This window comes from Dryobates pubescens, chromosome 19 (assembly GCF_014839835.1).
Source record: "Dryobates pubescens isolate bDryPub1 chromosome 19, bDryPub1.pri, whole genome shotgun sequence".
Taxonomy (NCBI): Eukaryota; Metazoa; Chordata; class Aves; order Piciformes; family Picidae; genus Dryobates; species Dryobates pubescens.
This window is the reverse complement of record NC_071630.1, coordinates 20,284,484-20,298,956: the sequence shown is the minus strand read 5'-3', so window position 1 is coordinate 20,298,956 and position 14,473 is coordinate 20,284,484. Positions and strand designations below refer to the sequence as shown.

General features: G+C 43.2%; 1 protein-coding gene across 1 annotated transcript in view; it reads right to left on the bottom strand.

The window, feature by feature from the left end:
- The window catches only part of CHD9 (chromodomain helicase DNA binding protein 9), an 89,473-nt gene extending 83,924 nt beyond the window's left edge, over window positions 1–5,549 (bottom strand). The window contains exon 1 of the mRNA XM_054170172.1: window positions 5,385–5,549. The gene's annotated coding sequence lies outside the window, so the exon portion shown is untranslated. The remainder of the gene's footprint in view (window positions 1–5,384) is intronic.
- Window positions 5,550–14,473: the final 8,924 nt, after the last annotated feature.

Here is a 14,473-nt window from a genome sequence, read left to right as displayed (position 1 = left end):
AACAACAGAGAGAGACTCCTGACAACTTCCACTGTATCATCAATACTCTGCCAGGAGAGTCTGGCAAAGCAGACTTTCAAAAACCTTCCCTAGTTAAACAAGACAATACCTATCTGTTCCTCAAGGGTTTCTACAAATCAAATCTTAAAAACTTACCAAAAAAATCTGGCTCTGAAGCAGAATTTTAGTTTTGCAAAAAGTACTTCCAAAAATGACATGCAGAAGCCAGGAATCAGGCCAACTGTCTCACCTAGCACTGTTGTTTATGTTGGTGTAAGCCACTAACCACAATGGCTTTACTACAGGGTAGTTGAATGCAAAATACACCCTCCTTAATTCTCAGATTTCTTCTAACATATGGAATATAGATAGGTAGATTTTCATGCCATTATACAGATGGAGTATTTCTGAAGCTTCAAAGTTTCTTCATCAGGGTGCTAAGTATCAAATATAATGAAGTCATTTACTCTTAAAAAGTCAATTGAAGAATAAATTTTGGAGGAATCCCTGAATGACCCAGATACAAGAGCTAACCAACTTTTTAATACTGGTCCTGCAACACAACAAAAAAATCACCCAAGAACGCACTGCAGATGGAAATAATTTGGTAAGCACAATTACTACATTTTCTAACATGACTCAGATAAAGAATAAACTTAAAATTACTATTTGTCTTCAGAAAAAAGAAAGGGAATATTTTCCCATCTTTCTGTAAATGTTTGCTGTAAAGATTAAAACAAAAACACATATCTTAAAGAAATATGTATGTACACTGGTGACCTAAAGGAATGGCAATTTGGTGTCTCTGTTCATCTGTATGAATGAAGTTGAAGAGCTCAACTCATTTGCTGAAAGAGAGATGGCAAATCATAACACTATAATCCTGATGAATTCTGAGGTTTTTAAAAAAGCTTCCTCCCTTGTAACTGAAATGTGAACACAGTTCCACGGCGCTGCCCAAAGCAGCCTTGTTAAGGCTCTTTCCAGAGGTAGCTCTGTATCCGTCTTTAATAATTTTATATATATCTACCTATGTGTGCTTTGAAGGTACTAAGATGCTAATGTTTCTGAAGTCAAGCTATAGCTTTACTACCAATATTATTCTAAACAAATTTCATTTAGAGTTGGTCTTCTGCATGTTTTCAACGCTGCAGTTACTCCAAACCATGGTCATTAGAAGACACATTACACTTTCTTCATGTCATTCTTCATTGAAAAATACTGCTTATGAAATGATCTCTCCTCCCTGCACTATTGTAAATATTAAAGTTGCATGTTCAGCCTGTCCAACTTTTGGCCAGATAATTCTCACATTTAGGAATTGGACAGACAGACAAAATAGAAGACATTTCAGCCAGTGCAAGAGCTGTAAGCTTTCCAGTGGTTGCATCAGCAAAATAATTCTTTCTCAGCACCATAGTTTGTTTTGTTGAAGGGAAGAGAGGATACTACAATAATATCCTAAATTTCCAATAATGCTATCAATTCTCAAATATTTGACTACACAGATGGTTTCTCCATCATCCATTCATGTGTACAGAGAGACCCAGCATTCCTAAAGCAATTCCTAAATACAAGAAGAGCACTAAAAAAATAGAGTAGGAGTACACTACATGAGCCAGAGTAAGTGTGAGACTTCCAAGTGGTCATTAAGCTGATAGCTCCATAGTTTGATAGAACTGAGACACCATTACAAGGACAAATATAGAAGAGTCAGTGGAATATAAAGTACCTAGTTTGATTAGAAATGAAACTGAGTGTCGAGGCCTATTGAATTTCAGTTAAACACAGTAAAGTGGATGATCTATGATCAGGAGTGTCAGATACTACTGACAATTTAGTTCATATACAATACTGCAATTCAGTGATGAAAAGGATGATGCCATTCAACTCCACCACATCCAACTTATCCTCGTCCTAAACTGCATGTCAAAGAACAACGGTGCAGTATTTGAACATGGGTTTCTACAAGACTGATAGAAAAAATGCACTGTAAGGAATTGGGACCCAGAAAATATACAATTGCCCATCCTACCTGAACTTTTCCAGTGTTTGATGGATACATATGCTACAATGATGAGGAAACTTCTATTGTAAAATTCTAACATGCACACAAAAACATAAATCTTAGAACTATCCCCATAAATAAGTACAAAAGTGCATCTATTTACTTTATAGGATGCACAATCAACACAATTTTAGAGCAGCATGTCAGTCTTTTTGTTTAAATCTGTCTGCATCACTAACTTCTCTCTCTCTAAAAGGAAACATGGAACAATGCCTGTTTTAGGGCCTCTATAGTCTCTCAGTAGTGGTTCATGTCATACATCTTTCAGATAACATCACTTAAAACACTTTTAAAAAACCACACTGTGCTTTCATCAACATTCTCCATGATTCTTGGACTAATCTTCAGCAGCATTTAGCACCAGCAACTCACATCAAATGAGCAGGTGCTGAGATTCATCAAAATTCATGAAAATGTTTAAATCCTATTAATTTTACAGTAAAAATGACTTATTTACTCAGTGTGACGTTACTAGAGCTTCACCATGAAGGGCAGTATAAATTTTTATAAATAAAACTACTTGGTTAAATACAGGCAAGTCAAGTAACAGAAATTAAACCAGTGCAGTAGCACTTAGGTACTTGCCCTCATCATCATGTAAATGCAAAGCAAATTGATGCAACTTACCCACCAACAGAGGAAAGAAGTAAGTACTAATCTACTTCACATTAATGTTGGACAGTTCACAACGAGCAGTAACCATAGCACTGCTGATTATCTAAAGTTCACATCCTACCTTACTTCCCACTAACTTTTCTGTGTGTTCTTGATTTTTATGCAGGGCCTGACACACAAATCTCTGAATTGGTTGACTTTCAAGAACATGAATATTGCTTTTCGCTCTTTGGGTTACAAAACCTGGGCATTAAGTCCATGGTGCTTTGGAAACCTCATCCACCAGATTCAGAACAAAGAAAAGGTTATTTTTAACTGGAGGTGCGAGAGGTTGGGAGTGTGTAGAAACTCTCAGTAAGTAAAAATTGAAAGATACTACTTTTTGCTCTGTCAACAGTTAAAGTGTACAATAGAAATAGGTAATTTACAATTCTTTACCCTATGAAAGAAGCTAGGACAAAGTTATCTATGCACAAATAAATTACAACTCAGAGACAGGCTAAAAATCCACATGCTTCTCAAAGCTAACTGAATGTTAACATTCTGCCTAAAATGCTAATCATATTTACATCTGCATAGAAATGATTGCATTTAAAACAAGGTGAAATAATTAGTTTACTTCATACCTGCCGAATGGGAACTTGATGGTGTCTAAGGACATATGTTTAAGAACAGATGCAGAAAGCTCTTAGGACTGATGGGCCTAGTTTTCCTGAGAGAAGAAGATTACTTTGTACAGTTACTTCTTAAGAAGTCTCAAAGAATGACACAGGAGGAAAACTAGAAACCTTATCCCTTTACACAGATGTTCACTTTGTTCCCCAAGAGCTCACTTTATAATACCACAGGGTTCAGATCTCTTCTACATAAGGGAGGGAGACTGAGCTGTATTTTCTCACACTGATAAAGTTAAACAGCTTTCAAGAACTGAAGAAAGTTTTTAGTTGCCAAAGACTCAAGGCACCTACAAAGATAGTGAGAAGTGCAAACTATTATTTATAAAGTGAGTGTATGCATCAACCTCGAAGTCAATGCTATACAGCCAAATGAGAACTCAAGGCTCTCTTCACCTGTTTATCCTTACTCTCAAAACTTTGCTTATGAAGAGGGAATGAAAAGGTTTTAACATTTCACTGCCTTAAGCATCAGTAAGAAATAGCATAATTTCTCAGTCTGCTACAATAAAGATGCATGCCACCTGTCCAATCAGTGGCATTTAGATTCAGTACCGAGCTAACCTCCAAGTCCTCTCCTTGCCATTCCTAAAACATGCAGTTTGTGGCTTCTACCTGGAAAATGCAAGTCCATAAATTTCAATCGTGCACTTTCACAGCCTAGTCCCTTTTTAAGCCTCCTCCCATGCAGTGGAAACCTGCAGCCATGTGCCAATGGCTCTTCTCACCCCAGAAATGTTCCAGCCCAGGAGCACAGCATACTGCATGCCCATTTCCATCTTTTCCAGACACACCTCATCCAATGTCAACCTTCCCCTTCCATATTCTTTTCTCCAGCTCCCACGTTTTCTGCTGTCATGGATTCAAGCCAGTGGGCTGCCACACTCAGCTCCTCTTTTACCTCCTACTTCTTTGCTTGCCCTAGGAAATTATTTTAATTCCTCCCTCTGCCCACTTCAATTATCTTGCGTGGTAAGAAACCAGGTCTAACATTGCCACTTTTCTGCCAGTGAGGGTGTCACATCCCTTCCTTGCCATGCAACCCACTTCCTAAACGACATAAGGTGGCTGGGGATCTTCTTACCCTACCTTCCTCCCCCAATTCTTTCCTCCCACTGCCACATTTTGGCTGGGGAGAAAGAAGGAGATCCAGTCTTTTCCTCCGACTTCCCTGGGTAGGAGACCAGCCCTCTTCCCTTCACCCTGCCACCTTTCCACCTGAAATAGGCCAGGGGCAGGACACCCAGCGTCTCCTCCACCCCACTACCTAGGGAAGGCCTAATTCCTCCCCTCCAAACTTTGCCCCACTCGACCCTCCGCCAGTGGGCCCCATGCCGCCTCCTCAGTGTTGCAGGGCAGGGAGCACGGGGTCGGCGGGGTCCGCATCCTTGGGCGCCCTCATCCGACCCGCCGTCTCCATCCCCGCTCCACCCTGGCCGCCCCAGGAAAAGCTCGCCTCGCTGCCGCCCCCGTTCCTCCTCCCACCTCCGCCGAAGCTGTGCAACGGACCGGCCAGGCACCCTGAGTCCGCCGGTTCCGCCACCGGCGTCGGCGAGGGGCGGAAGCAGGTCAAGGCGCGGCAGCGGGGAGAGCCCGGGCTGCGAGCAGGCCGCAGCGCGCCGGCCCCCGACAGGAGGAGGGGCGGGGAGGGGGCTGACGGGGCGCCGGGGCCAGCCGGTGTCTTCGGCACCTGGAGCGCGGCCTGTTCCGGAGGTGGCGGGGAGCAAGCCCGTCCCTTCGCACGTACTCACCGCCGGGTTCGCCATTACACGGTGGCGGCAGCGCCTGGAGCCGCCGCCGCTGCCCGGCAGGAGGCACACGCGCAGGGAGGAGAAGGAGATGCCCCGCGCCTGACAGCTCCCCGCCGGGGCGGCCTCGGATAGACACGGCGGCTCAGAGGCGGCGGCAGGAGCAGCGGCGGCGGCTTCCCTTCCCTTCCCCTCCCCTCCACCCCGGGGATTCCCCCCCCGCCTCCCCCCCCCCCCCTCCGGGCGCCCAGGGAGTCGCTGGCCGAGGGCGGCACTTACCGGGTGGCGGGGTGGCTGGCGCAGGCCGAGAGAGGCGGGCGTCGGCGGAGCGGGCGAGGGCGGTGCGGCGTGCTGGCTCTCCTCCTCCCGCCGCCCACTGCGCAGGCAGGACGGGAGGGGCGACCGCGCTGTGGGCGAAGTTTCACCCGCTCGACGCCGCGACCCCACCGGCCCCAGCGAACCCGCGGGGACAGGCTGGGGGGTGCATTTGCATATTTGTCACCCCCGCGCTGATTGGCCGCCCGCGCGGGGGCCGCCGCCGCGCGCTGACACGGCGACAGGGGAAGGGAGGGGGGAAAGGAGCGAGCGGGGCGTGAGTGGCGGCGGGGCCGGAGGGAGGGGGCCCGCCAGCGGGGGTTGGAAGAGGAGGGCGGAGTGAGGCCGCGGGCAGGGGAAGGGGTGTGCGCGGGGAGGAGTGTACGCGGGAGGCGGGGAGGGAAAACGGGAGCGTGCGAATTTCCTTCTCGAGACACCTTCACCTCACGCCGCAGCCCCCGCGGGAGGGGGCAGCCCTGAGCGAGGGGGGGGGGGGGGGCTGGGGTGAGCCGCTGCTGAGCCGATAAAATGGTGTGTGAGCCGATCCAATATGGCCCCCTTCGCTGACAGAAGCCAATCCTGGGCGCGTTTACTCTGGAGGCTCCGGCAGAGGCCAAGCCCTGCTGTTGGCGGCGCCCCCGCCGAGTGGAGACCGCCGCGGCGCTGGCTGGAGCTATGCCCACCCGGAGTGCCAGCCTCTGGGCGGCGAGGGGAACGGGGATTTTCCCTGGGAAAGGAAACTCGGAGCTCCGGCATGTTTCCGCGAGGCGCTCACGCAGTGGCTGTCGGCGGCTTCCGCATGACGAGCGCGCGGGCGGCCCAGCAGCGCCTCAGGGCAGAGCCCAGCCTGCCTCGCCGCCGGGCCCGCGGTTCCTGCCCTGACGTTACCTCCTTGAAGGAGGGTGCCAGCCTGGGTCAGCGTGCAAACGTGCCTGCACTTCATTAAAATATTAGGGGTTCATTTAACATCTCCCCTCGAGATACAGATTATTAAGTAAGACTAGGAAGCGCCTGTGTGACCAGGAATTCAGTTCATCTGACCTGAAATCATCACCGCATTTTGCATTGAAGCCCAAGTACCAGCCGGGAGAGCGAAGTTAATTCCTGCCTTTCAAAGGTAAATAAAGTGGACAGCAGAGAGAGCAAGCATAACCTCAGGTATTCCTTATCCAGCCCTTTTAAAAATTGATCACTTAGGCTGAGGAGGCACATATGTTCCTACCAATTATCCATAAGCCTGCCCTGCTACAAAGTACTCAAGTCTGCCATAAGGTCCTCCCTTCACATAGTAGTTTTTTTCAAACATACCCAGCAAAGTGCCTTAAATGCCAAGTACAGGTTTCAAGATTAAAAAAATCTAACAGTAGCAGTTTACGATTTATATTATTTGAAGTAACTTTTGAAGAGTCTTAAGCTACAAAGTTGTTAAAAGGCTTATTTCCATGTAGCAGGCCAGAGGAAAAAAAGCTGGAGAAGCAAGTTTCTAACATGGTTGAAAGGACAAGCTGAAGGGGCTTGCTTACAGTTTAATCTATAGTGACATATAAATACAAAAAGCTATTTAGCTGAGCAGTTACATAACTTCCAGAGTTGGCCTAAGGACTAAATTAAGAATTCCAAACCCACAATTCCCAATTGGACTCATATACACTTAGATATTGTGCTTGGGCGGACTATATGCACAGAAGTAACAAATCTTCTACTAGGACTCCCTTCTGTAGCTTGATAGCAGGGAACTAGGACTATGCTTCTAGTTCTTTCCAACCTGTTGCTTCTGTATTTAGAATATAATTTGAGTTCATCATTATACTCTATATCATACTCATTGATTATCTTACATACTTAATTGTATGTTGTGATACATTAATTGATCTCAGAGTTTCTAGATAGCTCAACTGAGCTTCTGTAGATGCAAGTATAAGGTGGATTCTTATCCAGAATTAGTGTAGAAGACAAGCCTTTAAGCAAGCTTCTTGAATGTTTTAGCTTTACAGCATTTTTGTCTTTCTCCTTGCCTTTCAATTTTTTCATGGCTAAAACTTTTAACTTTGCTGTAAGGGTGCTCAGAAGGACTACTGTCCGCAGTCATGCTAAAGTTTCTGCACCAACTTTTTTTCTTTTAGCCAACCCTGAAGACTTTCTAAATCCCCTTTAAGAACAACTTCAAGAAGATAAGGTATGTTCATCTTCTTTTCAGCCCAGTGGTTTCTAAAAGAAAGCCCATATGTTCTTACTCCTCAAACCTCTACAGAAAAAGCAATAAATATATGTGGGGAGAGGAAGGCAGCCTTCTCTTTCTTATTAGAATTGGCCAACCAATGGTAGCACTCCTGTAATAAAGCAATCAACACTATTGTAACAGCATGAAGAGCTCTCAGCTGTAGATGGTGTGAATGGCAATGTCATAAGTTGAGACCACCCTCTTAGGCTAATAAATCACATGAATGACTGAAAATAGGATCATGTGACTAGTTATTCTCTTGTGCAAAAGGACATTGAATCTCATGAACACTTAGTGTCTGGATGGATCCTCTTAGAAAAAAAAATAGAGCAGGTTGCTTAAATCTACAGAATTAAGTGTTCATATCTTTGAGGGGGGAGGCACTTAATTGTCTTAAGCATGCTAATATCTCCTGATGTTTACTTTTGCACAGTATTACATTTTCTTTCTGCCACTTTATATTACTGTGTTGCAATGCTCCCATTTCTTCAAACTGTAATTTTAGCAGATTTTTTACTTTTAATGAGATCTTTGTTTCCTCAGTGCAACTACTTTATGATGTAATCGTATTGCCTTGTTCTATCATTGCATACAGGTAGCTCTTCTAAAATGTTGTATTTGGTAAGACTGGAAGAATACTTTGTCCCTTCCCTCCTTTATTTTCCTTTTTTTTTTTTTCTTTCCAGATGTCTGATGTACAACAGAGTTAGAACACATGTGAGTTTTATGTATAACAATTTATTCTGCCTTAGGATTTACCATGTGTGTGCCTTGTAACGCATTGTGGTCTACAGAGAGAGAAGTCCTGTGCACCCAAAGCATTGGCACTCGTCATTTATCCTCCTGTGATTGTGGGATAAAATTTTTCAAGAGAAAAAAACAACAGAGGAAATCAGATGCTGCACTTGCCTGGTTTCCTGTACTTTGATTATCCATGGAAGTTGCTGCAGGGGAATTGAGGTCAGGGCTGGAATGAAGTTCACATGCAACTGAATCAGCTGCTGAGACTCCACTGTTGCCACAGTGACTGCTTTGATCCTTCTCAGTAGCCATTCTGTATGACTTGGGAAAGCAGAGAGCAGCTGTCGGCACAGATTGCTGCTATTAGAACAACTATTCATATGGCTTTGCAGATATGCTCTAAAAGCCTGGTAGGAATCCATGATGCAGGTGAAGACTTGTGCCATGCAAACCGAGCCCTTGCTGAGGTGTTACGGCTGTTTGGTGCATTGCCTCTGAACCTGCAGCATAAATAGGGAACAAACCACTTTCTCTTGGTGACTTTTGGAGTCATTAACAAATCTGCAAGGTAAGAGTGTACTCACAGCATTCTCCTTCTGAATATGGTCAAAGTCATAGGTTTTCATACAGTTCAAACTGGGGAGCTCTGTCAGTGTGTAGGTTTATTTGGTCTGGAATACACTTGACTTCCTGCAAGGAGCAGTGATGCTGTGCACCTGCAGATGTGAAACACTGCAGATGCAAAGTACACAGAAGAAGACAGTTTCTTTCATGGCCTTGCAGAGGCAGATGTAAACCAGGGTATGGTTATAAACCTTGCTACATTAGGACAAAATTTAGTTCTTTTGACTCCATGTGTGGGAACAATTCCATCCAAGGGTTTGGATCAGAAAGGGAAGCTGGAATTCTGAATATTAACATTTTGTATTGTGTATAAATAACTGCTAATAAAACTCTGATTGCTAATTAAATGTACACATAATCTACTTCATAAGATGGAAATATCCTGACAGCTAGACTGTTGTACTCTCAAGAGGATATGTCCTAAAAGTTTACCTGTCAGCTGGATACTGATATAAATTGAGTAAACCTACAGTTCAGGAGTATCAAAATGCTGATTTCTAAAACTGCTTTAATGGCTGTTTCCTCTACATCTATAGTTTGAGTGTCTGCTTGCTGCAATGACAGCCACAAGTACACTGTTAATTGATAAACCCATGATGATAGCACTAAAATGAAGCCTGTCATGAAACAGGCGGAATAGAAGAAAGTTTTAAATCTGGGCATGCTGGAAAAGTGTTTATTTATTAAATCACATGTTCATTAAGAAATTTTCAAAGCCTATTTATTTGCCACTGCTGGCAGTGAACCACTTCCAGCAATTGCTGATTTTTGGCAAAGGTTTGCTGCTTTGTCTTTTGAGAGAACAGAAATTCATACCTTGACCTTCGGAGGTCCCTTCCAACGCAGACCATTCTATGAGTCTATGATGCTAGGGAGAAGAGATCAGCCCACCATGGTTTTCAAGGTGTGGCCTTCAAGTGCTGATTACAGGGGCATGATCACTTCCCTACTCCTGCTGGCCACACTATTGTTGATCCAGTCCAGGGTGCTGTTGGCCTTCTTGGCCATTTTAGCACACAGCTGGTTCATGTTCAGCTGGCTGCTAACCAGCACACCCAGGTGTTTCTCTGCTGGGCAGCTTTCCAGCCACTCTGCCCCATGCCTGTAGCATTGCATGGTGGTGTTGTGACCCAAGTGCAGGACTCTGCACTAGCTTGTTGAACCTCATACAGCTGAACTCAGCCCATCAGTCCAGCCTGTCCTGAACTCTTCAGAGCCTTTAGTCCTGCCCAGTTTAGTGTCATCTGCAAACTTATTGATGGGGCACTCAATTCCCTCATCCAGATCTGTGTGTAAAAAGGAAAACAAAAGATTATTCTAAACAGATTCATTGGGTAAATAGCTAGAACAAGAGGGGGTTGTACCATAACAATTCTCCCCTTTTCTCTTCTGATCTTGGCTTTTTTTGCTTCTCTTGGGAGAGATAATCTGTGTGCTTTGGCTGGCTTTGGCTAAGTGTAACTCCTCTGCTCTTTTCTCTTGTCCCTTTCGTACAGGGGGGTAAAGGGAAGGTAGGGAGGGAGAAGCTGGTAGCTTCCCCTGGTCCTTGTGCTGTTTATTAGTTGTAAATATCTTTATAATGTAAATACTGTATATTTTTTATACGTTCATTGCATTCCATTGTAGAGTGTAGATTTTGCTTGTAAATATAGCTTCATTTGCTTCTACTGAATTGGTCTGGCAAAGTTAATGTTGGGGGGAAACTTCAAGCCACCACACCCTCTTATAGGACGGTGAAACAGCTCGACTGAGCAGAGCGAATGGCTGCTCAGAAGCAGCCCCACGACACGCAGCTTTGTGTCAGAGTGTAGCAAGGTTCTGCTGCCCTCTTGTGGCCGTCGTAGGGATGTTTTGGCGCTGAAGCAGGACCTTCACTTTAAAGCTAATTTTTAGCTGCCGATGAAGTTAAAGATGTCCTTATTCTGTTAGGAAAGAGCTAATTTTACAGGGTGTGGACTATTTTTCTATGGTGACATTTCCGGCTTTGTGGATGTCACTTATCTCAACGTTTGCAAAGCTTTTCACAGCATCTTCTGCAGAATCGATGTGTCCAAAGCAGGACTTTGTGCTCCAATTGGGTAGATAATCTGATCAGTGGAAAACTGAATGATTAGGTGTGGAAAGTGTTTAGTACCCCACACAAATGTTGGTAATGGATAGACTACCCCAGGGATCCATACTAAGACTAGTTCTGTTTAACAACTTCATCAATTTCTCAGAGTTTGCAGTATCCTAGAGGAGTTTGCAGGTTACACAGGAGTGGGGGAGGACAGTTGATGTGTCCAATGACAAGACTGCCATTCAGAGATCTTGACATGCTGGTGGTCTGACAGGAACTTGTTTTTTTCTGAAGCTTGTTTTCTGATACCAGATCAGTAGAATGTCTTCAAAAATCTCTGCTCACAGACAAATTTTACAAAAGAGTGGGGTTTTTATGGTGCCAGTCATGCATTGTGTTTTTAAAGTGAACCATTTTCAGTTTTCTTTTAACATGATCTATGCAGAAGGAAGATCCGCAGTTCAAGTCCTGTGAAAATAAATATGGTATTATGTAAATTTCATCATTACCAAGGAGTAACTGCTAATACTACTGAGTTTTGTAAACTATTTGACCACTTAAAATATGTGCACCACAATAATTATCTGTGATATCAGCTCTAGACTGGAAATCTTGTTGGTCTGTGTGGTATAACTCCAAACTGGCTGCGTGTGACTACTGTGCCTGCTATACAGTTTTTAGTAGGATGCTGATTGTAAAACTTCTAACCAAAGAAGCTTTACTTTTATGGGGCCCTAAATTATCTTCTCCTGTGGACTGATTCGAGGTAAACTCTGCAGGATTCAGCATTCATTTGGCTAAAGTGACTGAGGCAATCCCTAATAAATCCAGAGCTTTTAAGAGCCATGCAAGCAGGCTGCAGCCTTTCTGCCCATCTGTAGTACTGAAACTATCCAAGAGGGAGCTGAAGGCAGAACAGACCTGTGGCTGTTTGCCAGTGGCTTTAGGAAGTTGCAGGAGAAGGGGTTTATTTCCTTGGGTTTCTGTAGCCATTTGGACCTGTGTGCCTAAATTCAGTTGAAATAGTGCTTTGGATCTGGGCCTAAATAAATGAAGTTCTGGTGGACCTTGACTCCCTTAGCTGAAATCAAATATTTAACATCTGCTGACAAGTGATAATGTGGTAAGATGAACTTTTAAAGACTGGTGAATGTTCTGTCCTGCATTTCTTGTGCTAAGCTGCATTTCTGTGAAATCTCTTGACCAGTTAGGAAGTGCAAGAATATGGTGAAATTAAAGGCCTTTTCAAACTTCATGTATGGAAACCTTACTGAAATGTACATCTTAGCCTATTGGTGATTGTCTTTGATCAATGGTTGACTATTACTGCATACAAGAAACCAGATGTATGCAAGGGCAATGAGAAATTGGAGTCTTTTAGCAAAATATTTTTGGCAGGTAACAGACTCTTGCTTTTTAGAAAGTTGATTCTAGTATGTACTTCCTAGGCAACAGAATCAATGTATGGTTCAGGTCTGTCTGTTTAATTTGTTTAATTTTCTCTGTGTGCATAAAATGTTAGTAAACGTTCAGATACTTTTAACTAATCTTGTATTTTGTAATGCTGTGGAATACAAAAATTGACCTTGGCATGACTGAATTGAACTGCTGGTGTTCAGCTCACTTCTAACTAGTTCTCTAAACCCAAAGTTTTACATATTTGTTCTATCCAATTAGCTGTGCATTGCTTGTACAGAACTTCAGCATCGTCCTCTGTCTGTTCTCCATAGACATCTAGGAATTAGGATTGCATTTTTTTGCTCTACTGGGTTTGACTGTTAACAGTTTTATTGCTTTTACTCTTCTTACTACAAACTGGTTTGTTTTATGTTGTTTTTATTTATTCTCTTTTTCCTAACTTCCACCATAACTTCTACTTATGTAATGCTAAGCTGCAGAGGCTTCATCAATGAGTGTGTGCACATGGTATTTGGGGGTTTTTTTTGGTAGCACTTCAAAGAAGATTGTGAACCATGATAATGGCTCCCCAGATTTTGGGTTTTGGTTTTACCTGTTTGGAAGTTAGGAATAAAGAAATTAATCCATTTCCATTTTAGTAAGTTCTGTGAAATTTAAAGTATTTAATTATTTTTATATGAACATCTGCATCAGTTTCAGAACAGTTAGATGGAGATGTATGGAGATATATATACACAAAATAGTCTTTTAACAAATGCCATGTTTTCACTTAAAAGGCAGTTTGTAGCACAAATGCTACCCTCCCCTCACAATATTAATACTGAAACCACCCCTGCAAAAAAGATAGAATAGAATAGAATAGAATAGAATAGACCAGGTTGGAAGAGACCTTCAAGATCATTGTGTCCAACCTATCATCCAACACCACTTAATCAACTAAACCATGCAACCAAGCATCCTGTCAAGCCTCGTCCTGAACACCCCCAGCGACGGCAACCCCACCACCTCTTCGAATATTTGACTGTTCACAAGAGCTCTAGTAATGAAAAAGCAAACAATAATGTTACTCTCCAGCACAATTTTCAGTGTAAGCTCCTAGCAGTGAACATTGCCAGCTTCCTTTTTTTTTTTTTTTTTTTTTTCCTTTTTTTTTTCTTTTTTCTTTTCCCAAATTAAATTATTGGAAGTACTGCAGAGATTTGAGTTCAGAGCTTTGAAATGTCCTTTTGCCAGCTTCAGGGTCAATGTGTTGTAGCTGGTGATGACTGAGCAAGGCAAGCTACAGCAGTCTGTGATCTCATTCAAAAAAAAAAAGGGAAAGGAAAGGAAAGACTGCCTGACAGTAATGAACTAATTTATTTACTTATCAAAGCCTTAAGTGTCATTAGACAGCTCAGTAGGCAAGTCATCATAAGAGGAGTGTTCACTTAGTAAAGATTAATTATAGCCTCCAGCACATCAAGTTTATTACGTCCAATAAGTATGACAAACAGCTGGAGGAACATGTTTGTCTTTACACTTGGTAGCATTCTCTTGCCTCAAGGTCTGACTCCTGAAAAAATAATTAGTTGTTATGGGCAAATTGTTCCTAATTCTGCAAACTGGTGGGTTGTTTTTTTTTTGGTGTTTATTTCATTATATATTTTAAGTAAAACAAAGTGAAGGTATTTGGACTTACACAGAAGTTGTCAATAGGTCTTAAACTGCTCTGCCAGCAGAGACTGGGAAGGGACACAGCAAGGGCAGATGACCCAAATGAGCCAAAGGGGTGTTCCATATGATGTCATGCCAAGTATATAAATGGGAAGGAGCTGTTCAGGGGCACCATGTCTTGGAGCTGGGCATCAATCAGTGGGTGGTGAGCAATTGTGTTGTGCATCTCTTGTTTTGTATTATTATGACTATTGTTACCCTTTCTATCCTGTTGAGCTGTCTTTATCTCAACCCATGAATTTTTATCTTTTTAAACCTGGTTCCCTTCCCCCCATT